This window comes from Periplaneta americana, chromosome 4 (genome assembly GCF_040183065.1).
Source record: "Periplaneta americana isolate PAMFEO1 chromosome 4, P.americana_PAMFEO1_priV1, whole genome shotgun sequence".
Taxonomy (NCBI): Eukaryota; Metazoa; Arthropoda; class Insecta; order Blattodea; family Blattidae; genus Periplaneta; species Periplaneta americana.
In genome coordinates this window covers 44,460,210-44,471,404 of record NC_091120.1, presented here as the reverse complement: position 1 = coordinate 44,471,404, position 11,195 = coordinate 44,460,210, and the positions used below count along the sequence as shown (strand labels likewise).

The 11,195-nt window shown below is 34.8% G+C and overlaps 1 long non-coding RNA gene across 1 annotated transcript; it reads right to left on the bottom strand.

Moving 5' to 3' along the window:
* Window positions 1-1,200: 1,200 nt before the first annotated feature.
* Window positions 1,201-10,103, bottom strand: LOC138697779 (uncharacterized). Its single transcript, XR_011331608.1, has 2 exons — window positions 9,867-10,103; window positions 1,201-6,225 (listed from the first exon to the last, which is right to left on the bottom strand). It is a non-coding gene; the product is annotated as an uncharacterized lncRNA (long non-coding RNA).
* Between the last annotated feature and the right edge of the window lie 1,092 nt (window positions 10,104-11,195).

The window sequence follows — 11,195 nt, the reverse complement described above, 5'->3', positions numbered from 1 at the left end:
TATCATATCATATCATATCATATCATATCATATCATATCATATCATATCATATCATATCATATCATATCATATCATATTTTTTATGAACATAGTTTAAGTTAAACCAATGCATGTAGTATTACTCCACAGTAATGGAGCATGCAGACTGTAAAAAATATATATCATATCATATCATATCATATCATATCATATCATATCATATCATATCATATCATATCATATCATATCATATCATATCATATCATATCATATCATATCATATCATATATCATATCATATCATATCATATCATATCATATCATATCATATCATATCATATCATATCATATCATATCATATCATATCATATTTCTTAGCAACCAACCTGCAGTGGTATGTGCCGAAGAATTGAAATGAAACCCAACCTGAATTATGTAATTTATCAACTAGCTATTGACGTCAATTTATTAATGCTATCGACTGTTATTTTATTAGATTACTAATCTGGTATTCACAGAGGTAATAGATCATGTCAATGCGAACAACTTTTGTTAAATAAGTTCTTTGATACGTCCAATAGTTTTGAGAATATGAAATGCAACGTGTTGCAACGCTGCAAATGTTGTTAATGTTATGTTTTATTTAACGACGCTGTTCTGATTTCATTATCACAGTTTTGTATTGTTGTATTATAGTGTAATTCTTTAAATTTTTGGATCACTTTGTGTAATACTTTCTAATAACTTTTATAGTGTTGTTTTAAGTTTGTATCATTATTATTTTTACTCTGTATATAATATAATGATCTCTTGGTTTTACATGAGATTTTAATACCTTGTGTAATCCATCTATTGTTGGATATTTTTACATATTTTTTTATACTTTGCAGGAAAACTGTATTCAAAAATATTTAGAAATGTTTTATGAAACTCGTTGAATTTACTGTTCATATCACTTTGACTATATATTGATTACTAGGCCTGAGAAATATATGCAGTTATACTACCAGTGCGCTTCGTGCGCCTCTGACTTTGAGTACGTCTCAGAGTTGGGGTGAGTTAGAGCAGTGTCTTTCGTTCGTTTGAACTCATGCTTATCATCACTGTAAGTTAGTCCTCAGCATTTGGATGATTGAAAGCCACTCCTTTAACTTCGAAACACAACTATCAGCTAAAGAAAAATTTAAAGGCAACATTTTCTTTCTTAAAGAAAAATTTCACTATTTTAAAGACAGTTTAATTTTTGTCTGTAGAAAATACACATAATATAACATTGACAAGTATCAGCCCTTTTTACTATATGATGGTGTATCATGTTTTTGTTTTACATAATTTTTCATTTCATATATTGTTGCCATGAACAACAAACAATATTTTCAAATTTTCAAAGGAGAATGATTATTTACCTGTTGCTAGAAAACACAGCCTTATATCTAGAAAAACTTCGTTTCTCTTCTGCAGAAACAATGAGGACGTATTTGAAATATTTTAATAAGCATTATTTATCTCAAAATCTGTATCATTATTAATAAATTTCCTCATTTGAAATTGTCACTTATTTTACATAGAGCTATAGTCCCGTCACTCTAATTTCCGGCAGCCAATCGCGTTGCAATTCGGCTACATTTAAACGTGTGCGTCTTGTGATTCGCTGATTCATTTCTTAAGGCTCGATGAATACTTAATATAATCGCCCGCCATTTTAGCTCTTTCGTTGGCGTTCTCAGAAAGCACACGAAGACGTTATTTGCCCTCAATTATTTGCTGAATTACATTGAGTTTGATTTATTATCATAGGAGCTACGACATGATAATGTTTAACGGTGTGGCAAATAGATTCGTCGTATGGTAGCTCGGCAATGTAAGAACAAAAATGGCGAACGATACTACCTACCTAGACTTTATACAGTAGAGCCTTCACTTTCTAAGACGTAAGCAAAGAGGCGGAGTCACGCCGGAAATAACAGCGTCGGGACTATAAATATCCATAATATTTATCCAGTATTTTTTTCATCTTGTTTGCTACATTTTTTTTCCTATTTCGTGTTCCAACTATTCAGTTTTGTCGCAATATCGTTAATGACTACATGTTATTTTCTGTCTGTAGAAAATACACCTAACATAACATTGACAAGTATCAGCCTTATTATTTCACTAGGTCTATGTTAATATGATAGTGTATTACGTTTTTGTTTTACATAATTTTTCATTTCATATATTGTTGCAGTGAATAACAAACCACATTTTCAAATTTTCAAAGGAGAATGATTATCTGTTGCTAGAAAACACAGCCTTACATCTAGAGAAACTTCGTTCAACTTCTGCAGAAACAATGGGAGCATATTTGAAATATTTTACACAAGCATTATTTATCTCAAAATCTGTATCATTATTAAACATTTTCTCATTTGAAATTAACTTACAAATTTCGTCCTCGGCATCTCGCTATTATTGTTCTTTACAGGGCGTTGAATGTTGCCTGTTACGAATAGCACTATTCGGTGGTAATGTAACCGATCAACTAAAGTTCACTGCTGAACGAAACACACTGAAATCCCCCACCCCAACGTACTGTATTTACGTACTGGTACCTAAAGTCAGAGGCGAATGAGGCGCAATGTAACGGCATACAATTCTTAACCCTACTGATTACCATGTTTCACTTTTAAGATTTGTTTCAAAATTATTGAATGATTCCCTGTTTATAATGATTAATCTCACTTTAGTAGGCTTTTTTGATGATGTGTTAATATTTATATTTCGGAGTTGAGCATCATGATCCGAAAGGCCATTAATTATTGGGGTTGTTTGAGACATACCTATTCTCTACTTTCCAATAAATATATTGTCAATTGCAGTAGCTGAATCCTTTGATATTTTGGTTGGAAAATTTACTGTGTGAATTAAATTTAAAGATACAAGAAATGAATTTAGTTGATCTTTCCTATTGCTACCGTTAGATAATGCACATTGATGTCTCCGCAAATAATGCATTCACGTTTTAGTTTCTGTAAGTACTCCAGTGTCTTTTTCAATAAATGAATACAATTTTTATGGTCTTCAGATGACTCTCTAAAAAGACATGTTATAATGAAATTATATATTTCCAAATCCATGTCTTTGCAAAAATGTGAAAGATCAATATTTTTAAAATTAAGGTCAGATCTAAGAAATACACTGACGTCTCCATCCTCAAGAGCTTTCTGCAGTAACTATAGGCATCCAACAATCAAAACTGAGTGCGCAGAAACCAGAGGGCGTGACTGTCTCGCACAGATGACATATGCTCCCTTTCCCAGCATGCTCCCCGTCTCCAATCACACCCCCGACACTATGCGCATGCGCACGTATTATCTTCTTGTGCTGAACTGAACACGTGTTATTGCTACAGAGTCAGGGAGTCACATAGCGTTTTATATTAAATATTAATCTAATTTAATTTAAATATTTAAAATTTAAATATAAGGACAGTTCCAGTGAAGATAGAAACCGATTGTTTCTTAGAAAGAGACGATGTTGACATCTTGTAATGTTATATTCACTTAATTGGTTATTGTTACAATTGCTCTTTGAGTGCACATGTCCGCAACCGTAGCCGTCATAATTATACCAATAGCCGCTTATTAAATAACCCACCTACTGCAGGGGGGTTAGAGGGGTATAGCATGCGCGGCGCGAGGAGTCTGAGCTGAGTTTTGCTTGTAGGATACCTATAGCACCTAATTTATATCATTCCAGTGAGAGGGACAATATTTCCTGATGTTTCATAAGGTGTTCGGTAATACAGTACATAGCACATTCGAATTTAAATGTTCGGAATTTAAGAATGCAAGGAGTTCATCAGTCGTATTTCTTAGACTTCTTATATTCTGATGAAATACACTGAATGTTGTTTACATTACGTTTCGATGATTCTGTTTATTATTATTATTATATTTATTTACATCTTGTAAAACAATCAAACCTTCAGTCTCAATAGCTCCTCACTAAAGAAATTGTGTTTGGATACATTACAGATCCTATGAGATTTTAAGGGGATAAGTCACTTGTAAAAGATTGTCTTCCTTCCATTCTCGTTTCACTATTGATTATTTGCAAACTTTATAATTAAAGCGGGAATTGAATAAGGCATCATATTTCATTACAACACCATCACGCTAACAAAATTTGTGGGATGAACATTTTAGAGAAGAGAGCGCACCTAGAGGCACTTATTCCTTAAGATTTAAGAGATGTGCAGTTAATTTTGCTTTCAGTGTGTGCTTCTCGTGGAAGTAATAGTGTTATCTAGTGTATTAAGTCTTCTTTGTATAATATCAGTAACAGTAATTTGAAATAATCTGTTAAGGTATGATTGTTCAATTAACATGCTGTTTTATGACTATAAGATCACTTCCTTTCCTGCCTTCACCAACAATGACAGCTTTCCTCATAGCGCTCTACGATCTTTCACGACATGTAATGTTAACGTGGTCGAGCAATACTTCCTTATGGTTCTTCTAATTTACGAAGGATTTTGAATAAAGAATCGCAATTGAAATGTACTCTTTTTATAAGTTATGAATGAGATTCAAGTATAAAGTAGCCTACTTCTCTGAAATGTGCCTGAAAGAGGTCCATATCACAGTCTAGTACATACAGTCACGAAGCTCAGTACATGGGGAATATATTGACAGTTGAACTTGCTAGTTGCTAGCCACTAGGATCGCTACTATCGCCTCATCTCAGACCTCTTCCCTAGCAGACGTTATTGTGTTCTTTTGAAAACCTTAACACCTTCCTTTCATTATTGAAATATTAAATAAATAAGGTTTATTTATTATTTTCGTGAAGTATAGCTATAGTATTATTTTTATTATATATTTTTATTATGTTTTATTTAACGACGCTCGCAACTGCAGAGGTTATATCAGCATCGCCGGATGTGCCGGAATTTTGTCCCGCAAGAGTTCTTTTACATGCCAGTAAATCTACTGACAAGCACACTTAAATGCCATCGACCTGGCCCGGGATCGAACCCGCAACCGTGGGCATAGAAGGCCAGCGCTATACCAACTCGCCAACCAGGTCGACAATATACAGTATGTTTTATAAACTCATCTTGTTGGATCTTTCGAAAGAAGGATAACTCTGGCCTCTTTTTCTTACAATTTATAGCACTACAAAGTCTCCTCTTTGTCTTATATGATTATTTCACTTATTGTATTTTAGCCATTAACATTTATTACAAACGATAAGGAACATTTCACAGTTTACACAACTTTTCCTTTTTCTCACAACAATGCGAAATACGGCACAGTCTATTGTTCCTAGTATTCCTATGGTCTATCCCAGGAATCTATAGAATTACTTGGCGCATGTGGGGGCGGAGTCTATTTGTACCGGAGTGTCTTGCCGGCAGCATCAGCTCGAGGCCGCTAAGGGGCAAGATGCTCGTGGTAGAGTGTTCAGACAGAAATGAGCCCCTCTCTGCAAGCGATTGGTAGTTTCGTTCAACCAATGCCTCCCCCCAGAGCGGTCATTGGTCCTAGCTCTCTCACATACCACTTGCACACAGGTTTTATTTCGTCTTTCTACTCAACAGATTCCTGGAACGGACCATAGTCGCTAGCCGCTTGGAACGCTATATCACGAGAAATGCAAAAAATTATCTCAAGCTTCGTGACTGTATGTACTAGACTGTGGTCCATATACTGACTCTCCAAGTCTCAAAAACAAGAACCCAAAACAAGTTCACATGTACCAGTTAGTCTTCCTCGTGTAAGCCGTTCTAATTGCGCCTTCAATTACAACGACTGCAGCTAAAAGTACGAGCATAAGACAGATAATCTGCACATCTGGATTTGTAACTCTGGTGAAGAATTTAGTATAGATCCCAAAAGACTCAGAAATTACAGCGAAAACGAAAGCAGCTATCCCAAAACACACGTGTATAAACTTAATTTTATTGGGCTTAATCCATTCGTATAGTCTTGAAGAATACAGAGTAGGAAGTCCTTGACAGCACGTGATGCCACAAAGCACCACAGCTATTATTCCAGTCACGGCGTGCCAGGTGTGGAAATGTTCATGATGTTCCTCGTTCTTGTGAGCTATTATTGTCACTAAACCGATTGTTATGCATGCAGCTGCAGCTACTTGCAAGATCCAGTGCTGTTGGACTGCTTGCTTGTGACTCATACGTAAGAATATGAAGATATTGTCCTTAGAAAGCATCACCATAGCCTCCGCCATCAAAAACATGAACTGAAAAACAAACAATGTAATAACATTTCAAGCTCATGCAAACATTTTATTCGAAAATGTCATTATTATTATTATTATTATTATTATTATTATTATTATTATTATTATTATTATTATTATTATTATTATTATTATTATTATTATTAATCACATATTTACGAACGATGTTATACAACATTTTGAAATGTATTACCACACTAAGTATATTATAAATTGAATAGGGTATTTCAAGAAGGACCTAACTTCAGGAAACCTTTGTTTTCTTCAGGAGAGACAAAAAACTGTTTTCTTCCCGAACTACAGTGAAATCCTTATGTGTGAAACTTATATTGGAAAGAGTACATATTATTATATACTAATAAATTTTTACAAAAATTGCGCTTTATTGCAAATTACCACTTTTTCTACAGACAATAAGACCTATCTCATACTGAAAAAAAAAAGCATCTACTTTCTCAAACTCAACACAAAATACCTACTTTAACAGTTTTATTATGAAGTTTTGAAGTCAGAAATTCAACAATAATAATTATCATATTCCCTAATCAGATTCACTGTCAGACTCACTGTTATGGTTGTATTCTGTCAGATTTAAGCTGTAAGCAATATGGTTTATTTTCAACACATAAATACTGCGTAAGGTTCAAAATATCCCTCAGTTTTAAAGCTTTCACAGTCACTTACATAAACAGGTTCTGTGAGCATACTTATGATTTGTATGTTTGGTTTTACCATCTTAAATTCATCTGTGTTGAATGCATTCAACGTCGTATGTGCCTTCAGTGTTAGTTTTATGGTACCGGGTTTCGACTCCCGGTCAGGACGAGTTGCTTGGGTGAGGCTTTTTCGAGGTTTTTCCCTCACTCCTATGGATGAATATCAGGTAACTTTATCAAGCGATTGGAACCCCACTCACCTTCGCCATTTCCTTTCCTCCCCCATCATCCTTTCCTCACCCAACATCCTTTTCTCTCCCATCATCCTTTTTTCATCATCTCGTTTCTGGTTTTTCAATTCACTCTACAGGCGGCCTCCTGGAACTACTGGCTCTCTCGACTGCCCTCCGTGGAGTGTAGCTAAACGACGTTGGATGGCTTTTGCAATGGCACCCGAGGCGGACCTACTCGGGGAGGAGTTTCGCCTCGGACCGACAGGGGGGCCTTGGGGGATGTTGCCGAAGCAGGAATGGTATATGGATTTCTGTTGGCTGTAAGGACCGGTCGTTAGAGTCATGTGGTTGGATTGGTGCGCGTAGGGTATCTGTGGTAAGCAACTCATTCCATATCGAGATTAGCGCAATAGATCACAATAGGTCGCAGTGCTGGGCCATCCGTGCACTCCCCCTCACTTAAATTCCATTCCATTCCATGGTTTACATTAGACTCAAAAAGTTTGTATTTACTTATCATAAACTTCTTACCTTACCACTGAAACTTTTGTTTATAATAATAGTATGTAGTTAGGCCTACACTCCACTGAAGTTCTTTACTATGTTCCTTCCCACTCTCACAACAGGATAACTTTCTTCTATCAAGCTATTCTACTCTTCAAAATTTTCCTTTGTTTTCTCTCAATCACGCCAAGCTGCCTATCACAAGGCAGGTAACTAAGTCCCCTTTCAGGAAAATGAAGAACTTCAGTGAACCTCCCATTTATTACAAATGACTGCCAAAACCTCAACGTCGTTATAGCCTATTTTGATTTTGTCCTAGACTACTATCAGTGAAAACATGCAGTCGTTTTACAGTTTGAAGTATGTTATTTTCTATATAATGATAAAGCACTGAAACTACTTCATTACAGCCAAAGTATGGTACTTGTTAGAGTTCAGGAACGATTCCATTAGTAAATCAAATAGTTCAATAACGGCCCTATTACGATAATGGGGTCCTTCTTGAAATATACGGTATTCTTAGGCGCCATTTGATTAGTGTTCCGAAAAGGATATCAGGATAAAATGAAAAATGTGACAGTTGGGGACCTTCTTGAAATACCTTATTCAATTATTGTATACTTACTTATTTTTAAATTTATTTTTGTTTTCAGTTTAAGCTGACTGGTTAGATATGAAGTTCATAGGCTATTATGTGGCGGAAAAGTTTCAGGTTATGCTGGCAAGGACATTTCCTCATGGTGCGGTAATAATGACGTAATATGCAAATTATTATTATTATTATTATTATTATTATTATTATTATCATCATCATCATCATCATCACCACCATTCTGTATTTCTCTTGGAATTTCTTCTTTAGATTTTCATTACCTGAGCGACCATCTGACACATCTACAGGATAATTATTTGATTACTTCCAACACAGTGCGAGAAATTATACAGGTTTTCGGTGTTACACATTTCTGTGCTATAGATATAAGTTCGTTAAGGTCAAGATACGAATTCTGAAAGTATTTCTTTACGTTTTTATTGTTTCTGCAGGAATAATTTCTACAGACTCAAAATTAGATATATTTTATTACAATATTATTATATACTTACTTACTTACTCACAGGCTTTTCAGGAACCCGGAGGTTCATTGCCGCCCCAACATAAGCCCGCCATCGATCCCTATCCTGTGCAAGATTAATCCAGTCTCTATCATTATATCCCACCTCCCTCAAATCCATTTTAATATTATCCTCCCATCTACGTCTCGGCCTCCCCGAAGGTATTTTTCCCTCTAGCCTCCCAACTCTATATACATTTCTGGATTCGCCTATACGTGCTACATGCTCTGCCCATCTCAAACGTCTGGATTTAATATTCCTAATTACGTCAGGTGAAGAAATACAATGCGTGCAGTTCTGCGGTGTGTAACTTTCTCCATTCTCCTGTAACTTCATCCCTCTTAGATCCAAATATTTTCCTAAGAATCTTATTCTCAAACACCCTTAATCTCTGTTCCTCTCTCAAAGTGAGAGTCCAACATACAGAACAACCGGTAATATAACTGTTTTATAAATTCTAACTTTCAGATTTTTTGACAGCAGACTGGATGCCAAAAGCTTCTTAACCGAATAATAACAGGCATTTCCCATATTTATTCTGCGTTTAACTTCCTCCTGAGTGTCATTTATATCTGTTACTGTTGTTCCAAGTTATTTGAATTTTTCTACCTCTTCGAAAGATAAATCTGCAATTATTATTATTATTATTATTATTATTATTATTATTATTATTATTATTATTATTATTATTATTTGCTTTCATAACATTTACTGCTTGAAGTTTGCAATTTCATAAATACTCCGTAAATAAAATCTATATAAAATGCATCATTTGTATTCGAAGTGCTCATAGTTTTTGTTATTAGTTTCCTCATACAAAAATAAATGGAAAGTTAAGGTTTAACCGACATTTTAATCGATATTTTCCATGAGAATATTGTAAATTTAATCTTCGTTATTACAATACATGGTTGAAGACATATGACAAGAAAAAATGTTCAATCATTCAGTCATAATGAAGTAGAAATACAGAAAAATAACGTACAAACTGGAAACTCTGATGTATTTTAAGACGTGCATTATAGAAATATTAGTAATGTGATAGATGGTAATTAAAGCCGATAATATAGCGCCACACATACTGTAAATAAAACTGATATCTTCGTAGCTTTAAAAAACTGCGACACTAACTCACCCCCAGTGTCATGAATGACGGATGCCATGAGAACAAATCGTAGTTTCTGAAGCTCAGATAAAAGACGAAGACAGTGAAGGTGGCGAGGATAACGAGGCTGATGAGAGTGGCGACCACTCTGTACACTCTGTAGGCTGTAATTTCAGTGCCGAGGATCCTCACCGCCATTTTCACAACTGACTCACTTGTCCCCGTGGCAGGCGACCTGCTCGGTGCCCGTCAAGGAGACCTCGCCGATAACGCGATAACACGCGTAATGTTTGAATATTCACTTGCAGCGATTCCCAAGTTACATGACATAATTAGGATCAGGGTTTATATGCACAGTCTGAAATACGGACAATAAAACAAAAAAAAATATAGCCTATGAAAAACCCACTTTTTTAAGAGTTAAGTGCCTGAAAAACAAAATGTGAATCAGGTATGTTTTTATTTTACATTAAGGTTCAATATTTACGCATTATTTCTTTGTTTAGCTTACCTTTTCTGATAGCAAAACCAATTAACAAATTTTCAAGGTTCTCTGTTGTCATACATTGTCATTTACAAGGATATTTTTTAATGCTGAAAATGATCATTAAGGAGCGGATTTCTATGTAATTAAATATTATTTTTGCGTGTGATAAAACACAATTAACAAAGTTAAAAATTCCGAACATCAACATTTCAAGTTTAAAACCCGAATTTTATTTCACATAAAAACACATATTTTCACAAAAAAATTATGTAAATACATATTTTCAGGAAATCTATTATAAACACATAAATCTTGGAGTTTTTTAATTAAATAAATTTTTACAAGAACTTTTAAACATTTTAAAACTAAATCAATTATGTCACTCAGAAGTACGTTATCTCTTTAAGAATTCTTGGTTGCTTCGTGTTTCTAAGCGCTGTGTAGTGTATCCGTGATCCATTTTTGTAATAGTATCGCTTCAAGTTCTGAGAACTGCTGGGCAGCATATCAGTGTTATTATTAGAGAATAAATTAACAAGGACAAGGAGGAGAGATCTTGCAACTCATAATTAGAAATGTTTTTTTGTTGCTGAAGATGATTTCATTCCACGCTTTGTTTGTGAAACACAACAGATAAGAGCTCGGGTATGAACATTATTTAATTTAAACAAATCTCTCGCCTCTCGCTCATGTCTATCAAGTAAGGCAATATATCTTGTTGTGATTTCCTGTTATTGGGCTTCGTCAATCGATATCCATCAAGATATACTGAAAGATGGTTATTTAAAAAACGATTTGTCTTTCCTATCAGCAAATCTAAGCTTTTTGTGTGACACCATAAAAAACATCCACAAACCTGTTGTCTGAGACAG